The sequence below is a fragment of the Lissotriton vulgaris genome, chromosome 1_1, assembly GCF_964263255.1.
Source record: "Lissotriton vulgaris chromosome 1_1, aLisVul1.2, whole genome shotgun sequence".
Taxonomy (NCBI): Eukaryota; Metazoa; Chordata; class Amphibia; order Caudata; family Salamandridae; genus Lissotriton; species Lissotriton vulgaris.
The window spans coordinates 662,411,963-662,433,692 of NC_141685.1; positions in this window are offsets into that span (position 1 = coordinate 662,411,963).

Genomic DNA, 21,730 nt, shown 5'->3' on the forward strand with positions numbered 1-21,730 from the left:
CACTAGAAACTTTCTCGAGTAAACTAGAAGGGATTAGTTTCTAACAACCGCATAAACATGACAACTTTGTTTCCCCTAGAATCGAAACATATCTTCGGAGTTGTGGAAACAATAGATAACTAGTTCCCTCAGTCAATCGTGCATGCACAGAAATAGCGAGACAGGGTTTCAGTAAAAGGGCTTATTGAACAGTCTTCTTTCTCATGCAAGAGAGATGAACTGCTACAATCGTTAGACAGAACGCAAAGTACAATGCATCCAATGTAAACAGCAATATAAATGAATACTGTAATAGCATTGTCCGTTGCTATGACCTGTAAAAATACATACATAAATAACACTAGCTAAAATACTCAACTTGTGTTTCAAAAAAACGCCTACCCCAGTGTACCTAACCTCGGTCTAGTACGAGGGAAGAAGTAGGTGCTGTCTTTAGCATAGGTTTAGTTTTTGTCAAGAATTGCCAAAGGTTTCTCTAGGTTCTAATCTGCTCCATACCTTAGAATGAGAGAGGTTGGTATCTCTTTCACTGACTCAATTTCCAAACACCCCGCAAGGGGACTCAGAAACGCTGGAGCTGGATTCTCGGCAAGAGGATGACAGCTTCTGGTCAGTGCATCAGCTGGAGAGTTGGCTTCCTTCGGCACTTGCTGTAGCAAGCTGCGTTGTGCAAATAGGTAGTCGAACTGCACGGAACCGCACCGTGCTTAGCCATAGCAAGTGAAGGTATATTTATACCTTGAAGGTGTATAGGAATGCCAGCTTTGATGTAAAGTTGGGCATATGAACGTTATGTCTGCTGGTGGGTGCGAACGGAGTGCGAACCCCCCCCCCCCCTCAAAGTTGATTGGCTCCCTCGAGCTAGAGCTGACGAGCTCGGATCTCGCACCCGCGCCTGAGAGGTACATACCTGAGAACACTTGGCAGCCTGCACAGCTAACCCCCGAAAAACCTACACTCTGCTGACGAGGAACAACAATTCTGAAACACCGGTGTCCAGAGTTGGTGCTGCAACCTTGCTACGACACACTTTCATCACAATAGCGCACACGCTATCAAGAGACTGCATCTACCATGATGCTCCTGGGGCACACCTGCTGGTGGGTGAGTCGGAGTGCGAACCCCCCCCCCCCTCAACGTTATGAATGAACCCTAAGGAATAGATGTTCATGCATAATAATGAGCTCTTGGAGAAATCAATATTCAAGCAAGGGGAAGTCCCTAACGGCTTGAGTCTGGTTTTCGAAGAAATTGTTGTGACGTAGATGAACGGATGGAAGTAGCCATGCCTGTATTTGGAAAGCATGGACTATGCCTAAATAAGGACTAGATTTCTTTGCCTATATATGGGCAATGTGAATTCTACCTATATAAGGGCGTGAATCGGGAGTGGTTTGACTGTGTCATCGTGAAATTTCAGATAAAGTTGAGTTTTGGCACCCTGTGTTTTAAACATTCTGAAACCCAGAAGAGTAAAGCATGATATAGCTCTGTGCTTTCTGCTTGTGTGGAGACTTGGGTTTCTCCCCTGTGACAGAGCACTATCATGTACCGTACATCCATGCAGTCCTTTATTTAACAGGCACAGAGAGTATTTTGGTCAAGATATTGTGTGACATTCATCCAGTTGTGTTAAGAGTGCATTGGGCCCTGTAGGAAGCAATTACATTTGTTGCACATTCACTGGTTATACAGTAAAGAAAACCGCCACTAACTGAGGCACGGCGATCTCCTCAAAACCCACTGCCCAAATGCAACTGGGCCTTCTGCACTGTTAATAACTAACTCCCATGGTCGCCTGTTGCTCCATTGGCAGCCGTGGTAAGGCCAATCAATAGTCACAGGCTTTCTTTTTACAAACCATTGTAAAACTGAATTTATACTCTTGATGTAATTCAAGACTACAACTCCCTTTGTGAATCTATATGTAGGCCAGCAGCCAAGTTCTCCCTATTTGTTTTCTTCCATCTGCTTCCGACATATCATATAGCCTTATAGCCAGCCATAGCAGGCTATACCAGCTATTAAATGCCCGCTCCAGGCTTAAAGGCCCGAGCCGAAGATTAATTTCAGTCATTTTGCTAAGTCATTCTGGGGAACATTCTTTATCATTTGCTGAAGCTTCAGACAATATATCACATCCCATATGCATCTGTTGTTTTATTTACATTTAGTGTCCTGCTGGGGTTAATAAAATTGGAGTTAGAGGCTGACTGGTTTTGTTTACAATGTGTGCTCTACTATGCGGTATACTAACAGGTATCGTTAACATTTTATTGACATACACATTTATGCTTTATTATTTTTTATTCACATCTTCAATCCTTAGGACTCCGGTACACACAGCTCCCTTTCATTTTGATCCTTCCCCTGTCTTTCTTTATCCTTCCTTCACTTTTTTTTTCTTTCTCATGCTATCTTTCTCTCTCACTACTTTTCTTTCTTTTCTCTGTCTGTCTGTCTTTCTTTCTTTCTCCCTCCCTGTCTCTTTTTCTAATGCGTTGCCATTCTCTCTCCCCATTATTCTCTTTCTCCCCTTTCTTTCTATTGTCTTTCTCCCTTTTTTCTAACTCTCTTCCTTCCAATCCTCTTTTTATACCTCCCCAACTTCACTTTTATTCTTTCTACTGCCTCTTCTCTTCTACCTAACTTCCATAGTCTTTTCCTTTCTCAAATCTTCCCAACCTAGTTCCCTTTCCCTCTTCCACCTTCTGTCTCTTTCCTTGACGTCTTCCTTTCTTTGAGTGTTAAACCATGCTCTGTGGCTCCAGAGACATATTTCTTTTAAAAAAGTATGAAGCTTTTGTTTAACTTACCAAATATATATTGGTAATGAATTTAGCTGTGGGTGCAACGAATACTTGGTTTTTCATCCACATTTTGCTTATTCTCTTCATAACTGCACCACTTTCAAGCCTATATATCAGGTAAATGTATTTTTATCATATATCTATCCCATTTACCTAACTTCATAATAAAGCCAGTAACAACACAATATATTGCCTTTCGTAAAAAAACAAGTCATAACGCCTTAACGGACTTTCAATAACTTATATTGCTCTCCTATTCACCTTACTACATCTTACAACAAAAAAAATATTATTAATCACATGAGCAAATCCTAATGCATTTACCAATGCATGTTTCTGTTTGAGACCATCAGGTTTTTCCTGGTAGCTATGAACAGTCAATGAAGTACATTGTACTGCCTTCTCTAAAAATGGTCTGATGTACTCACATTGACGGTCCCAGTCTATCAGGCCGTAGTTGTAAAGTTTCAATTGGTAGAGCCAACTCGGGCACAGTCAGTGGACAATGTGTTGTGGCCAGGAGGTATTTCCACAACAGCGCCTCCACTTGTCTTTTTCCATTACCAAAGGCCTCTTCAAACACCCATTGGGCAGAAGGGGCTTTATCCCCCCCTTGTCAGCTGCTGTCGGCTGGGCTGCCCAGGCTGGAGTTGGTGCCTGCCAGCCTAACCTTCAAGTATGGTGACCAAGCCTCCGTAAATCTAATGAACCATCAGTGATTTGAATCTCACGTCCGTTGTCTGTGATGATCCCTTTTATGGACATCTTTTGTGTGTAATTTTAGGCATTGGGGAACAGCACTGTTCCCTTGCGAGAAGCCTCAGCTCCCTCATGGGGCCACTTTCCACTCCTCCTCTGAGCACAAGAGCAACCCCACCCCGCCCATTGTCATTCTGTATGCTGGCTGATGATTGTCACACACAGAATAACATTGCGCCAGTCTCGGCTGATACAGCATGTGGTAGGCCTCCTCCTGCCTTGGTCTAGGGCATGGCATTCTGTTTTCATTGTATATAAAGTAAAGTGTTGCACCTCACCAGAGGGAAGGAATGTACAGAATCCAGTTCATGAAAAGAAGCCAGCGAAAGAAGTTAAATAGAAGGGTGTATAACTCTTTCACAGTCTCATCGTTTTAGAGCTGAAGCATTTTCGCTACTAAATATAAGGTAACTATTGTTGCTACTTTTTTATTTTATGTAACTAACAAACATTGACAAAGGCAATAGTCCTTGTTGTAGATGTGATGTATTATCTATCTGGATGTAATTACAGTAGCAGATTACCAGTCGGGCAGCACACTATGTAAGGACAGACTTTTTAAGCTACTGTGTTTTAAGCCAAGCCCATAATTACATCGAACACGCCCTTTGGAGATACCCCCAAGTTTTTTCAACCCATTTAAAGCCCTTGTACAACACCATGTCACAGTCATCTCAAGTTTCAGCACTGGGCATCATGCATGACTCATGACTTCCAAGTTTTCAGATTGTCTATGTGCAGGGGCATAGTGAACCTTCCCCCACCCCACCCCTTGATTTAAGAACTACAGCAAGGGTGAACTTCTTAAATACAAGGGATCTGTGCACACGTCAGTTTGTTGACAGTATAAGTACTGTACGTAATTAGACAACCAAAAAACACAATGAGAGATGTTGATAGAAGTATTCTTTCAGTTTAGTTTTTTTCCAGGTGCCCAGCCAACATGTGTTTCGTCAGGGAGTTACCCAAGACTTCTTCAGGGCTCTAAAGTGCAGCTTATCAAAAACGTCAAAAACTACTCTCCGCCGGTTTTACTTCCATCCCGGCAGTGGTTGATTTCAGGCAATGTTGCTAACAAGGACAAATTCTAGACTGGTAAGTACCAGACAGTGGAGCGCCATAATCAAACTCCTGATTCAAGCAGCCTGTACGCCGCCGCCATTCCTTCACCTGTGTGTGTCGCAGTTGTCTAATTAAGTACAGTACTTATACTGTCAACGAACTGACGTGTGCACAGATCCCTTGTATTTACTGTTTGTGGACTACGGTCTGTTTAGGAGGCTGTGGGTTTTCCTCTTTTCTGTGGCACCGTTTTAATAATTGTTCTACCAAGAATTTAACGTTAAACTGTGGAGGCGCCACTACTTATCGCAACACAAATAACCATGCCTTTGTTTTCAAGGGTGAAGTTCTTGATAGGCCTCTTCTGTCTGCAACTCTGCAGGCAAAGGCTCAGCTCATAATTAATGTAAAAAGGTGGGTGAGTAAGTAAGTGAGGGAATGAGTAAATGGCTGGATGGATTAATGAAGGGATGAAGAGATGAGTGATATGGTGGATGGATGGATAATAAGAGAAAGGATGGATGGATGCACGAGTGAGTGGTAGGATGCATTAGAGAAAGGCTAAATGACTAGATGGTGGATGTATGGTAAAAGGGTGGATGGATGGGCAAAAAGGTAAATGGATGAGTAAAAGGGTGAATGGATGGGTAAATGTGTGGATGGATGAGTGAAAGGATTGATAGATTAGTGAAAGGGTGGATGATGGGTGAGAGACTGGGCGGATGGATGGATTGATGAATTGTTAAGTAAAAGGGTGAATGGATAGATGGATGAGTGAGTGAGAGGATGGATGTAAAGATGGATGAGTGAGTGAAAGGGAGGGTAGATAGGTAAAAGGATGGATGAGTCAAAGGGTGAATGGATGACAGAAAGTATGGATGGATCAATATAGGGTGAATATATGGATTCATGAGTGGATGAGGGGATGGATGGTTGGGGTGGATGGGTCAAAGGATGGCTAAGTGAAAGGTGGATGGAGAGAGAAAGGTAGTATGGATGGATGAGTGAAGGTTTGGATGAATGATTGATTGACATGATGGATGGGCGTATTGGTGTATGGATGAGTGAAAAGAGGGAAATGGTGAATGGATGGATAAATACAGATGCATGGCTGGGTGAATGGATGGATGAGTAAGTTAAAGGGTGGTTGGATGGTTGAGGGGCTAAATGGTTGGATGGATGAGTGAATGGATGGATGGGTAACAGGATAGAAGGATGATGGATGTATGAGTAAAGGGGTGGATGGAGGGAGGGATCAGTAAAATGATGAATGAGAGGATAGATTATGGATAGTTTTGGAAATAGTTAAACAGGTTTGGAAATGGATGGGCACACAGATGGAAGGACAAAATGAATGGTTAATGACTGAAGAAAGGATGAACGAATGAATGGATGCCACACCCCCAGGTGACTCAACCCACCATCCCAAACCAGCACATGACATCAGGCAGCAAGCGCAGAACTCCAACTTGAAATGCTCCTTATACCTGTCAAGAAGCAGAAATAAATGTCTTCTATTGTGCAGGAAGACCTCTCATGATCCTCACTATAATAGCTATATTTAGCTGAGGAGACAGCAGGAGGGAATGTGGAAGGGAGAGATGATTTCTTTGAGGACTGAGGCAAGCATGGTTGTCTTGTCTTCTGCCATAGTTTATAGGGCAGAAACCTATGTTAGCAGGAGGGGCAGTGTTTAAAATGGATAATACTTAATGAAGGTATTTTCTATCTCTGCAGTAATAGCTTCCTGCTCAGATGAGGCAATATGTTAACTCAAATGACGTTGGGATTAGGTTTGCAGGACCTAGCAAATGTGCCTAATTTCCCACCTGCCAGAACAAAGCAGAGACAAGTTTGTCTGCAGTCCAGTCTTTTTCTCACACTATGATGACTCCAGAATGTTATGCAATTGTTTAAATTATGCGCATAATTCTTATTAGACTACAGACTCATGCATCCAAAGTTCTTACTGGGATTTTTTCATCATACTGCTACTAAGCTTCCACCCAAGAAGTCTAATTTCATACGTCATTTGATTCACACATACATTCAATAGAAATCTGCAAACATTGTCATCAGTAAATACATTCTCATTCTCTGGGTACCATTGCAAAATATTTTCATGAATGTCATTGCTATTTAATAATCTGCTCCCATTTGTGTGCAGTGGTACGTTGCAGGTTTGAATGTCTGCCCTGAACTGCCAAGACATTTATTTTCACTTAAATGGCAGCAATAGCTGTAGTGGCATCAATGGTTGATCCCTTTACCCCTGCTTAGCTCCACAACAGCTACTTATGTGCTCCCCAGTGGCTAGGTAGAGGGTCAGGAATGTAAAAAAAAAACCTTTTAAAGCTCTGTTTTTTTTCTGATCCTGTCACTTAGACAAAGGGTACTGAGTGCAATGCAATGCGAGCCACATGAAAATCTAGGTCAACATCTCTTACCCTTGGTAATACCAAATTGACACCCATCTGTGATGTGCAGATATCATCTATAATCAAGCTTGTGTGCTCAGTTTCTATCCTTAATGTATGTTATTAGAGCAAATCTTTTCAAACATGGATTGCGTTTCTTGCTGAATGGCTACCCAAGCATTTAGAGTTCAAAAATATTTGGGGGAGTTGTCACAAAGAACCAAATAAAATATATTCAACATTCTTTGTGCTATAGAGCTAGGCTGTATTGCAGCTTCCCCCAAACAGCTAAAGAGCTATTTACTGTACTAACATCATATTCAAAAAATAACATAAAAGTATTGTGTGAAGGTAAACGAAGCATGAACAAAGCAGTAACTAAATAAATGTGCCTAAAAATGCATTATGTGCTTTCGATTTTCAAAACCTTCCTTTGGTGGAAGGATGGTGAAAGATCTTGTAAAAGATTTTTTTAAGACTAGTTAGGTTGACAAAACTGGTCGAGAGTGGTTGTAGTGTACGATTTGCCCTAGATTGTGATGTAAAATAGAATCTGGTGTTTCACATTGAGCCAAGTTTACTGGCCTAATATGTATCAAAATAGAAGATTTGTCATTCACTGTGCTAAAATTCCTTGAGCCTCTAAATCATGTTTTGCCGAGCATATGTTACTGACCCTGTGTGCTTTATAATGCACTATTTGTCGCATGTGGTCTTAAAGAATGACTTGGTGTTTTACGCACTAATTCGGAAAAATGAAGGGAGCCCCCACAAGCGATTTTGCTTCAGCTCTTATGATGTTTCTGTCTCCACTAATCCATATGTTAGCCCCCCACCCCCGAAGGTTGAGTGTAGTTGTGACCCTGGTGCTGGTACACAAGGAAACAATCTATATTTCGGGATACATAGTCTACATACGATTGATTGATGCTTTATTTCGATATGCACATATCATAAAAGCAGTACAAAAAGATAAAAACAGCATGTCGAAATAAGTCAGACTGTACAAGTGGAATAAAAATTAAAACACGGTATGTCAGCATAAATTAGATAAAAAGGAATTAAATTGTTATGGACAGTCTTCTAAGTCTTATCAACCAAGCCCATTTTAAAAATTTTGCAACAGCACAAACAATAGGAGGGGCTGTGTTAGTTAAAAGAATCCGGAGGGCAACAGAGTGCTGACGAGTCCCCAGTTCTCTGCAAATGGGGGCGAGCCAACGTGATCTGGGGCGACCATAGTCCGGGCATTCGAAAAGGAAGTGTGGCACCGTCTCTGGTTTGTCCGGACAAGAGGCACAAAAGCGTGAGGTGGGCTGGGCTTTATTCCACCTTGAACAGAGATCCGCCAAGGGCAAGGTTCCTAGCCGAAATTTAATGAACAAGGACCTATCCAAAGCAACTGTTATAATATCCATATATGGCTCATACAGGACAACGTCTTTGAACAACAGGAAAGCTGCGGTGGTTTTGCAATGCTGCTGGCTACTAGAGCGCTTCACGTCAACCCACTCCCAGAAAAGTTTTTTTAGAATCTTCTTTGGTGGAGCGGAGTGACTATGCCAGCAGGAGGCCAAACCCAATTCCCCTAAAAGATGTTTTATGTCCTTCAGCCATTTGATGCTACTCCAACCATCAGCATGCATTACTTCTGCCAGCCCATTGGCATACGATTGTAGCTCCGGGACCCTCCACAAGCGTGCCCAGAGCAGAAGGGGACGAAGCCGAGCCTGGTCCCTTATGGCTTTACAGCCAGTGTCCAAGAGCATTGGGATGGTCGGGCTGCTCGATGGAATAGCAAGAAGGTCCTTGATAAATTTATTTTCGGCCTTACTCAGTGAGTCGACTTTGCCCAAGCCCCACAGTTCCGATCCATAAAGAGAAGCAGGGACTGCGCGAGCTTTGTAAATCTCCAGTATGGGTGCAACACAATGTTTTGAGGAGTTATTGTACTCCTTAAGAAGGGCGCCCCCCACCCTTTTGTGGGCCAGAGTCATTTTATCGATATGGGCAGTCCAGCTCATTGCATCATTAAGACGGATCCCCAGATAATCAAATTCCGCCACTCTTTCTAGAGGTATGGAGTTCAGAATTGGGGGGGGACCAAGTTTGCGGGGTGGGTGCATGACTAGGTACTTGGTCTTGTCTATGTTAATGACAAGGCCTTTAGTGGTACAGAAATCCTGGAAGCGGTTCAGCAAAGACTGTAGACCTTGGGGGGTTTTGGAGATGAGGAGGGTGTCGTCGGCGAACAACAGAGTTGGAATTTTTACTCCACCCAAGCTTGGAGCGTCTGTTGGTTCGCCCATTAGATGATCTACCACCCCGTTAATATAGAGGGAGAATAAGGTAGGGGCCAAAACACAGCCCTGTCTTACTCCCCTCTCGACCCTGATTTTATCGGTCTTTTCCCCATTCAGACCCCATCTAACCTGGGCATAGGTGTTGGTGTGCAGGTTAATGAGGAGGTTCAATAGGTACGGGGGCATCCCTAAACCATAAAGCACCCTCCAAAGTTCCTCCCTTGGTACCAGGTCAAAGGCAGTCTTAAGGTCAATAAAGGCCAGATAGAGACTGCCTTTGCCCAGCACCACCACCTTCCAGTGTAACAACAGAAGCCTAAAGGCCTGTTCAATAGTTCCTGTACCTGAACGGAACCCAGCCTGCATGTCGGACAGAATGTGATTGTCGTCCACCCATTGAGTAATTCTCCCCAGGATGGTTTTCCCAGCCAATTTCTGGCTGGAGTCTATAAGGCTTATAGGCCTATAGTTCCCGGGTAACTCCCGACTGCCCTTTTTAAAAATGGGGACCACCTCCGCACCTCTCCAGGAGTCAGGCACAAGCCCTCCCCCCATGATTGCATTGAGGAGTGCAGAGATTAGAGCCCCCCATTCTTCTGGGTAAGCACGGAGGATGTCCCCCGGTAGGCCATCCGGGCCAGCTGCTTTCAAGGGGACCAAGGTTTTGATCTGCTTTATTACATCAAGGGGGGAAAACAGATCCAGGTCACGGTCTAAAGTAAAGGCTGGGATTTTAAAGGGATCATTAAGGGGGCCTTCAACAGGAGAGTAAAGATTTTGGAAATGGGAAAACCAAGTCAGGGCATTGATCGCACAAGTCCTCCGGGAATCGTCAGGACGATTCCTTTTGCCCACCATGTCCCAAAAACCTTTAGCATCTTTCCCTCGACTGGCAGCCAGGAGAACCTGCCAGAAGTTGTCCTCCCATTCCCTCCTAGCATTTTTCTGACAGAGTGTGTAGTGTCTCCTGGCCTCCCTAGTCCTAAGCGGCAATTTGGACTTGACTGCCTCGATAAGAAGTGATTTCGCCTCCCTACACTTTTGGTTGTACCAGCCCTGACCCGGTCGTAGGCTGGGTTTCCTTCCGCTCGGGTGGGCTGGGACTACAAAGAGGTCGCCAATGGCCTGAATTATGACACAAAACCTAGGTGCCACCTCCATCAGCCCTTCCTCTTGACAGTCAAGATTGGCCAGGGCTGAAACCAGAAGCTGCCTAATCACAGAGGTTTTCTCCTCCGAAAGAGCCAGCTTTGCCCACTTTAACCTTCGCCCACAGTTTGTGACCACTGACAGGTCTGGAGCGGAGTTACAGGGAGAACCACTCATGGTGCTGTTAACGCACCTGTGGGAGAGGGTGAGGGACAGGAGATTGTGGTCGCTCTCCACAGAAGGAATAACTACCATGTCCACCACCATGCCCCACAGGTGTATGTCAAGGAGAAAATAATCAATCCGTGACGTATGTCCTGGCCTGTTGTAGGTGTGCGCCCCTACTTTATCGGACCTGGTTCTACCATTGGCGGCTCTAAGCCCGAACTCCATAACTAAGGAGTTGATCTGAAGGGCCACTTCTGTCCACTTTTTAACAGGGCCAAGCTCGAGGTGGGGAATCCCCCACCCATTATCAAGATCCTCTTGGTCTGCTAGGATGTCCAGGTCCAGAGGCTCGAAAGTGCAGTTCAGATCACCTGCCAGCAGTGTACAAGACCTGTATGGGGATGAGCGGAGTTGCGCTTCCAAGCAAGCTATAACTGGGGATTCTCTTCCCCCCTTAGTGCCACGGGCATAAATGTTAAAAATGTTTAGAGTGACTCTGCCCTGGGGATTTCTAAGCACAATATTTAGGAGGTCAGGGCAGTTAGTGTCCTTCTCCTCCACCCTACAGTTAAGTTCAGTGGATACCCAGATTAACAAACCGCCTGAGGGACGGCCCCTACCGGATGCACTTTCTGCTGCCGGCAGAAAGTGAGTGGAGTAACCCGCCTTGTGAAGGGGCACCCGACTCCAGGTTTCCTGGAACAGGCAAATGGAGTATTGCTCCACAAGCTCGCTCCAATCCGGTAACGCCAGCTTCCTTTCGAGGCCCGCAACATTCCAGCTGAAAACCCTAATCTGGGGGTCCGTTACAGCTGCAATGCTACAGTCCTCAACAGGGGGTAACAAGTCCGCAGAACCCACATCAAGGGGACCAGGGGGAGAATTATGGGGAGCCCCAGACTCCCCCTTCCTCTCTACAGACCCGGCCGAAGCCAGAGTCTGCAGTGGGGAGGAGGAGCCATTGGATCTCTGGTATGGTGTTGACCCAGCGACAAGGCCTGGGGCCACAACATCCTCCCCCGGGATAAAGCTGAGTCAACAACTCCCAGAACCCCGGATTGATATCACTGGTGCTGGGCATAGCTGCCGAGAAAGCACTCCCGGGGTCAAAGGGCCATGGGCAGTATTTTCCATCAGGAATTGGCCCCCTGGGCTGCCCATGATGGAGAATTGTCCAAGGTGGATGGAGGGGGTGGTCATAATAGACCGTGGGTAAAAAAATGTCAAATCGACTATGTCGATACCCGAACCAGCCGTGGATTGACCTTGGGAGCATATAAAGTGGGCAACCCTAGCATCTTGGAAATTTATAACCACACAATCCCCTTCAAGCGATTTTTTCCCATGTCCAATCCAACCCACCCTGCGTACACCAAGAATAATTCCATCCACTCCCGCAGGCAAGGGCCTGTTGGTTTTCAGCCAGTGGATGATCTTATTTTTTAGTGCCTGATGGTTTTCCCGCTGGGTACTCCCAAGAGGGGGGACTTTCGTAAGGATGACAACATACGGGTGGCACTCAGGGGGGAGGTTAACTGGGGGGCACTTGCGTCTACTGTTCTGGGGAGGACCCAAAGGGAGCCGATTTGTAGGTGGGACGAGAATAGATGGAACCTTAGGAGTTGATGCAACATCACTAGTTGCATCAGATATGGCAACCCCAGGTTGTGAAGTAGGGCCCGTCCCTCCCTTCTTGTGTTGCCTTGGGGCCTGGGTAGCCACCGCCGGTATTGCTGCTGGGGGAAGGGTAGCATGCCCGTGGGCAACACAAGTTGGAGCCTTCGGCTTTATCAGTCTAAGGCTGACCTTTGGAGCAGGCAAGGTCATATTCCCAGGTGCAGGGTGCTTGGGCGGCTGCATCAGTTGGTCTCCCGGGGGGGGTATCACTGGGACCTCTACCCTATTGGACTCGTCTAACCTATCGGGCCTATCCTTACTGGACTTTGGCTGGTGCTTGAGAAGGTTCTTTAGGACAAAGAAATTGTCCCTAGTAGCCTGCTCAAAGCAATCAAGCCTTTCCCCCAACCTCTTGATCTGGTCTATAAGTGGCAACACAAGGGACTTGACCATCTTCTCAAGCGCCTCCATAGAGTGACCCACATTGTCCTGAACAGGCGTTAGTGGGGCCAACAAGGAAGGTGGTACTGTATCAATGACTGCCGGAGCGCAAATGGCTGTCCCTGTGGATACCGGTCCTGCGTTGCTCTGGGGGGGAGGACCCCTCAGCGGCGGGTACCTGGGATGGTTAGTGGTCTTAGATGGGCAACCCTTTCTAGTGTAATTTGCCCTTTTCCCCTTCCTTTTGATAGGCTCCTGGATGGGTTGCTTTTTAGTCGGAGCCTGTGAGGCAGGAGCAGGAACCTCAGGGCAGTGCAGGGACTGTATGCCGGGTGAGCCTACTAAGGAGAGCTCACTGCATGGATCCACAAGCACAGTACAGGGACTGGTACTGTGGACACCAACCAGTGAGCTCTCAAACCCCTCCAAACCACCCATTAGAGGTGCAATAACGGAATCCCCAGGTAGGTCCCCAAGCAAAGGTGCAGGGGGAGAAGGATTTAGAGGGGACAACACTATTGCTGGAGATGGACTTTTAGCAAGAGGGAAGTCAAGTGAAAGGCGACGTTCGGATATGGCGAGTTCATTGTCTATGACAGCCGCCACCCTTGTCAGGAATTTGTCCATAGAGCCAAACATAGCACCCCCGGGGGCACTCGCCCCGCAACCCCTCAAGGCCTTACCGGAGCGTGTAGACATGCTGGGAAGCGGTACCACAGGTTGAAGCCGGTACGGTAGATGAAAGTGGGGTGGCCCTGCCCTGCCTCCTCCTGCCTCGGACGGCCTTAGACGGCCCGCCCTCTGCCCGGGCTCCGCCCGGCGTCCGCGCGCGTCCGCGACGCGGAGGGGCTGGCCCGCTTTTGAAGCGCCTCCGGGCGCGCTGTCAGCGGGGACCGGAAGTCCCGGAAGTGCACGCAAAGCCCGCTGGGAGCTGTAGTCTCCAGCCGCCGAGATGGTGATGGCGGCGAGACCTACAGCGTTCCTGGACCCAGGGGCGTGAGGCTGCGTGTCGAGGTGGCGAGATGGCGTGGTGTTCCTCCTGGTAAGCTGCTGCTCTGTCAAGAGCCTCCCGCTCCGTCGAGGGGCTGGCCCGCTTTTGAAGCGCCTCCGGGCGCGCTGTCAGCGGGGACCGGAAGTCCCGGAAGTGCACGCAAAGCCCGCTGGGAGCTGTAGTCTCCAGCCGCCGAGATGGTGATGGCGGCGAGACCTACAGCGTTCCTGGACCCAGGGGCGTGAGGCTGCGTGTCGAGGTGGCGAGATGGCGTGGTGTTCCTCCTGGTAAGCTGCTGCTCTGTCAAGAGCCTCCCGCTCCGTCGAGGGGCTGGCCCGCTTTTGAAGCGCCTCCGGGCGCGCTGTCAGCGGGGACCGGAAGTCCCGGAAGTGCACGCAAAGCCCGCTGGGAGCTGTAGTCTCCAGCCGCCGAGATGGTGATGGCGGCGAGACCTACAGCGTTCCTGGACCCAGGGGCGTGAGGCTGCGTGTCGAGGTGGCGAGATGGCGTGGTGTTCCTCCTGGTAAGCTGCTGCTCTGTCAAGAGCCTCCCGCTCCGTCGAGGGGCTGGCCCGCTTTTGAAGCGCCTCCGGGCGCGCTGTCAGCGGGGACCGGAAGTCCCGGAAGTGCACGCAAAGCCCGCTGGGAGCTGTAGTCTCCAGCCGCCGAGATGGTGATGGCGGCGAGACCTACAGCGTTCCTGGACCCAGGGGCGTGAGGCTGCGTGTCGAGGTGGCGAGATGGCGTGGTGTTCCTCCTGGTAAGCTGCTGCTCTGTCAAGAGCCTCCCGCTCCGTCGAGGGGCTGGCCCGCTTTTGAAGCGCCTCCGGGCGCGCTGTCAGCGGGGACCGGAAGTCCCGGAAGTGCACGCAAAGCCCGCTGGGAGCTGTAGTCTCCAGCCGCCGAGATGGTGATGGCGGCGAGACCTACAGCGTTCCTGGACCCAGGGGCGTGAGGCTGCGTGTCGAGGTGGCGAGATGGCGTGGTGTTCCTCCTGGTAAGCTGCTGCTCTGTCAAGAGCCTCCCCTACCTACATACCTAATCCAAATCACTGCATTTGCCTTACTGCAGCATTGCTGCCATGTTAAATCTCGCCATTCTCCTGATTAGAAAGACATCTTCCGAGGACATGATTGCAGGTCACACTAGGGTTGATCTCTGGGAGCCCCCCTTTTCCGGCACATGCCATGCTTCAGTCCCTATTCACCACTGTGCCCGTGGAGCTAAGATCGTTGCGGAATGTGGACTACAGAAAAAAAACTATTCCCTTCATTCTGTAGCACATCAGCAGTAAAACTGCTTCAAATGAATTCACCTTGTTTCGCTACGTTACTGCGATACGTTATAAAGGTGCGTGTATCTTAGATAAGGCAGTCTCTTTTACATCAAAACATTTTGTGGTAAGTTCCCACCTACAATCTGTCTAACCAAAACACGCCGAATAAGCATTTCACAATGTACTGCAATTCAGATAATTGCTCCATATCATAGAGATATAATAGAGTTATTTGCATGTCGGGGGCTGCATTTTGCTAGTCGAACCCCCTTCTATGCCAGTGATGATTCGTACACTGAACTCGGAAATGCAGTATCATGGTTCCATTAGAGTACAAATCTGATGCATTAGCCTGTAACTCCATTAACAACTACATCCTGTAAAGTTGCTGCTGCAGTATTTTACAGGAGCATAAAGTTTGTTCTCATCGTAAGTTGTGACAAGGCGAGGTTTGCCGCACAGGGGCTGAATTTTAAAAAGCAAATTTCACACCTGGCTGGATATTTCCTGTTGAGTAACTTCTTTTAACAAAAAAAACGAATTAGACTAAGTACCTATGAAGCAGTAAAATTGAATTCTTGGGCAATAGCTTATTATACACAGGAAGAGAAGTGAAAGTGAGCCTTTGAAAGTATACTGCAAGTTAACCCCTCCTCACCAAAAACGAGATTAAAAAAAATCCATCTGCTGCTTTTTAAACTAAGTGTCACTGAAGTGATTTATTTCTCAAAACATGATTTGTCGTCTCTGAAGCACAGTACAGCTTTGCAGTGCACACAGAGCACGCATCTCTTCCAGCCATTCATCTTTATTTGCAGAAGCAGTCAGCGATCATTAAGGCCTATTAGTGTTAAACGGGATGCGGTCTATCTAAATGCACTGTTAAATGGATTTACGGAAGTCTGGTGACTCCTAGCAAAAAAGATTGTACGTGTACGAGTCCAACTTGCTCATGGGCTGTAAACGACACACTAAGCAGTTATGTAAATAACTGCGCTCAAAGCATTTGGCACAAGTAACGACATAACAAAAATACTATAATAAAGTGCAAAATAAAAGTGAGTGAAACAATAGGACTTCAGAACGTGGATAGTTTCGGGTCACCAGGACTGGACATACGTAGAGTATGAAGGGCGCACACGTCACTACCATAAGAAGTCTAGACCTTGGGGCCCATCATGAAGACCTGCGGTGGCTCAGTGCAGGGCCAAACGTCTGTGTATTTTTTTTAAATTGAAAGTGTCTCAAATTAATACGTATAACTTAGAATTTATTTGAAAATAATGCATGAAATTTAGACGGAATACTTAAGGGTGTGCAAAATCCGTATAAATTCCTTTCAGGGAATTCCGTGAAAATACAAAAATGTACACGACATGCAAACCTATCATTTTGTACTAGATTTTAACACTACGGGACCCAATAGGACGGCGGGCGGTTAGCCTCTGCCGGGCCGGCGGTAGCCACTGCGAGCCCGGCGGGGGTGAACCGCCTGACAACCAACCCAGAAAGACCCCCGCCATATTAGGATGGCTGGGGGGTTCGCGGCAGACCATCCGCCGCTTTTTCGCCTGTCATCTTGTCGACCTGGCGGAAAACATCTCTAATATGGTCACGGTGTCTGCAAGACATTGCCATCCATATTAGGATTAGATTCAGGCAGAGATCCGCATTTCAATGGTGGCGTTGCCGCCATGGAAAGGCATGCAGTCTTTGCCATAGGGGCCTGTTGCGGGCCCCCAGGGTGTTGGGGGGTGCACATGGGGGGTACCTATCGTACCCCCTGAATTTGCATGCAGAAGGTGACAGGCACCGTGCGGTGCCTGTCACATTGTGCTTGAAAATGCACATCATGCATTTCTGTCATTGCGGCGGGGGCTGCTGACAGCGTTGCCCACCGTAATGTTAGAAATGCAGGATGTTCCCCCCAGTGTGGTGGGGGCATCCTAATAGATATGGCGGGACCACTCCACCTATGGTGGGCGGTCCCTTTAGCCATTGCAGTGCGCCATCGTAATAGACCCCTCCGTGTCCTTGCTTCAATTCTTGGCACAAGACACATTTTTTATTTAAATTTTTTTTAAAAATATTTTTATTAAATATAAAGGACAAATACAAATAATAAGACCATCATGCCTTGGACGTCCGCAAATCAGTATAGCCGCTCACTGACCTGCTCCTTGCTCCTGGCTTGAGGAACTGCTTCCCTGTCCACGAACTTGATCGCATTCCCTGTGGCTGAGGTCGGCTGGTGGGAGCGTTACTGCAATCGGCGGTATTCCACCTCGCTCTCAGCGCGACCCGCCCAGGTTGTAGTGCAGAGGCTGTGCCCTGGAAAAGCCTCCCGGGGGACTGCGAGGCCCAGAAACCACCGCTCTTTGCAGCAGGCGCCTCTTCCCCCGGCGGCCACGCCCATTGATTTGACCGGCTCCTTTAAAACCTTTCGCGACACCCGCTGCGCGGGTGCCGCTCACTGACCTGCTCCTTGCTCCTGGCTTGAGGAACTGCTTCCCTGTCCACGAACTTGATCGCATTCCCTGTGGCTGAGGTCGGCTGGTGGGAGCGTTACTGCAATCGGCGGTATTCCACCTCGCTCTCAGCGCGACCCGCCCAGGTTGTAGTGCAGAGGCTGTGCCCTGGAAAAGCCTCCCGGGGGACTGCGAGGCCCAGAAACCACCGCTCTTTGCAGCAGGCGCCTCTTCCCCCGGCGGCCACGCCCATTGATTTGACCGGCTCCTTTAAAACCTTTCGCGACACCCGCTGCGCGGGTGCCGCTCACTGACCTGCTCCTTGCTCCTGGCTTGAGGAACTGCTTCCCTGTCCACGAACTTGATCGCCATCCCTGTGGCTGAGGTCGGCTGGTGGGAGCGTTACTGCAATCGGCGGTATTCCACCTCGCTCTCAGCGCGACCCGCCCAGGTTGTAGTGCAGAGGCTGTGCCCTGGAAAAGCCTCCCGGGGGACTGCGAGGCCCAGAAACCACCGCTCTTTGCAGCAGGCGCCTCTTCCCCCGGCGGCCACGCCCTCATTCCCTCCTTTAACAACAGCCAGTCTCTAACGCGTCGCGGGTCGCGCGCGGGTCGCAGCCCGGGGCGAAGACCGGGCAAAGACCGGGCCGTTTTAGGCCGTTAGAGGCTGGTAGAGACTGGACTGGGCCACCCCCCTGACACCCCTACCCGTATACCCGCCACTCCTTTGAACTTCATAAGGATAATTATGGTGAATACGAGGGGTTCGAAATCTAAAACCAAAGCCCCAACCCCCGCAGGTAAACTACTTGGCCCCATGGATGACTTTCTAGCGAAGGCTAACACCCTCATAGATGAAAGTATATCACTAATAGAAGAAAGGGTTTCTTTAGATCTGGCATTCGCTAAGAGATCTTCACTAGGTATCCTAGCGGAAGCCAGATCTCCAGCACTGGGAGCTTCAAACGCTGAGAGAGCACAGACACGTGAGAGGCGTAGCCTGCCGAACACAGTAGATCTGTCAGTATCCCAGCTGGCGGACTCCCAGTTCAGCTCCGACTTAGAAAAAACCCCAGAACTGGTTCCTACAACACCCACACAAATTTCTTCCATAGACAAAAGAATAGAAAGGGGCAGGAGGGAGGGAGCCATTAGTAAGAAAAGAGCGACTAGAAATTCCATCACGCTAGTTAGCCTGCCACTACCTTCTAGCACCCCACAAATTCATGATGACGGACCACCACAAATAGAGATCCTAGCATCAGTCCATCAGACAGAGAAGGAAAGAGCCCCCCCAATAGTCCTGGATCCCCACCCTAACAAGCAAGCCCAAATGGACCTGAAGGCTACGGAGGCTAATGAGTTAACCCTCACCGCAATAGCTAATATAATTAAACATGCGTTACAACCCCTAGAACACCGGTTAATAACTATAGAGACACAAATCACCAAATTTTTAAAAACTCAACAGTCAGCTTATCCATCAGGCCCACAGAAAACAGGAGGAAATAACACTAAAAAGCCAACCACTACTGCAAACCCAGCTCCTCCCAACCCACAACAAAAAACTCTCCGGATAACTACACCTAACGTTCCCGCCAACAAAAATACATCAAATACAACCAAAATAGCAAACACTGCAACAGCCTCGTCCTCCACCAATAACTCACAGCAGATAATTAGCATAACCTCCCCAGGTGCGGCATCTACAGCTGCCGTTACCCCGGCAGCATCTAGTATCTCCACTAATAAAACTCCTGCTAAGAATACAACTAAAACAGTAACAAAATCTTCTGCCCCTCCACCCCCCCCACCAAAAACCCCAGCGGACAGGCCCAAGAGAAGTGCTGCGAGGAATCCTGGTCCTCCAAGACTCCCAGCAGACTTTCCTCCTGAGGCCTCACCGTACGTGGTGGTGATGGCTGGAGTACCCAAATTAACAGATTCCACCCCAGAACCTATCTGGTCCTTAAAAAACAAAGCCCAGCATTGGCTGCAGACTAACCGCCCGATTCCATCTTCTTGGAGCGGAAGAATCAGATCTGTCGCTAGGGTACCGTGGGTGGGCAGTACTAGAAAAACCATTCCCGGTGATTGCATAACAATCACATTCGAGGACCCGCGAATAACAGACTATGTCTGTTCATGGGAAGATATCACCCAAAATGGAGGAATCAAGGTCAAACCACTTTCATTCTTCTATCCATTCAGACAGGCAGGGGGCTTCACACAGGAGCAGGAGCCTCCCTGGTCTGCCCCATTCCCCAGACAGGACGAACCATTAATCCCCAGATACCATGGTCCCCCTAACTTACACGAGCCGGATTATTCCTGGCACACGGTAAGACAACGCCATCAGGGTGGACGTTGGGATGACAGAAGGCCCTATACCCAATGGTTCCCTCACAGGGAACAACCCCGGTGGGACCCATGGCATAACATCACGCTACACAATAGGTATAATGGCCTAGAAATGGTCGTTTGACCATCAACAGACATCCCTTCAAATGAGCCTCAGGTACCCCCCTCTCCTCAGCCTTTTACAACCACTCTACCTCCCAAAAATAATGAACCCACAGTCCCCATAGACGAACTCCATGTTGATTCCCCATCAATAACAGTACTCTCCTGGAATGCCGCAGGCCTCCGTAATAAAATCGAGGATGGTTCCGCGCAGGAGTTCCTAAAATCATATCAACTAATCTGTCTGCAAGAGACATGGTCTGTAGAGGAACTACATCTACAAGGCTATAAAACTTATTCTGTCCCAGCACTACCTAGTACAATGGGCAGACCAAAGGGCGGGTTAATAACTTACATTTCAAACACCCTACCGCTCAATAAAGTGGTTATTCTCTCGCAGGATGCCAACCACCAAATTCTTTCATTAACTCTTGCTAACAAAGAAATAATAATCCTGACCAATAGTTATAATAACTTATCGGAAGAAAACTTCATAATTCTTCTCACCACCCTCCATGATAAATTAAAACAGATACACGACTCCAGATCCGTAAACAAACCAATTCATCTAATCTGGGGCGGAGATTTTAATCTCCACCCCTGTACAGCCTCCAACCCATTGCGCTGTGGGATAATGGACGAACTTAACGTCCCAATGGCGCACTTTGCCCACAATAAATTAGGAAACTTTATTAACACCGTCCTATCCGACCTGGATCTGCACATCGTAAACCACCTAGATGCAGAACCAAATGAATTTGCTCCAACTTATGTGGGCAGAGGCCATCAAACCACAGTAGACTTTATACTTCTCACAACAAACCTCATGAACAAACTCAAAGATTTCAGGGTCATTGCTACCCCCCTCAGTGACCACTCCGCCTTAGCAATAAAGTTATTTATACCACCTAACTCCTCTCATAAATTGGAGATGGCGGTTACTCTTACACAGAACAAGATCCAGGTTGGCAAACACAATGGTTTCACAATCAAGTGGGCGAAAATCAACCCATCCGATATACTGAAAAAATTAATAACTAGGGCCTACCCAAACATTGTGAAATGCCTGGACCTTGCATCAAGTCATAAGGAGGTCCTGATAAATTTCAAACAAATTTTGGATTTTATAAAGGACCTACTTACTTCAAAACCCAAATCAAACTCCTCCACAAAACCAAAATGGTTTAACCACAACTGCACGGCTGCCCTAAAAAAATTAAAATCTGCACTTCAAAGTAAACCGCGAGATGCAGCCCAGATCCAACTCCTAAGGCGCCAATATACAGGGGAAAGAAAGCTGAGAACTGCCCAACTCAAGCAAAAATTATGGGAGGACCTTCATAAAGGTGCAGTCTCAAAAAATAGCGAACTTTTCTGGCGCACAGTAAGAACCCCTTACCTTACTGATAATGGCATCCCAAAAATAGAAGTTGCCATTGATGAAAAAACATGGGTCTCTCACTTTGAAGAGATTTTTAAAAACACTTCACCAACAGAACCCAAGCTTTTAAAACCACACTACCCCATTTCGGTTTCTTTCGACATTCCAGACCTCATAGGCGCACTCCAGAGTAGTAAATCAGGCAAGGCTCCAGGGCCGGATGGGGTCCCAGTGGACTTCTTCAAAAACAACTTAGACCTCTGGGCACCCATCCTAACTAGAGTCTGCACAGCGGCAGCGAATGAGGGAATCCTTACCTCCTGGACCAAATCAATAATGGTCCCCATTTTCAAAAAGGGGGACCGTCAAGACGCAAAATGCTACCGGCCCATTTCACTGCTGGACTCGCTCGGGAAAGTAGTGGGGAG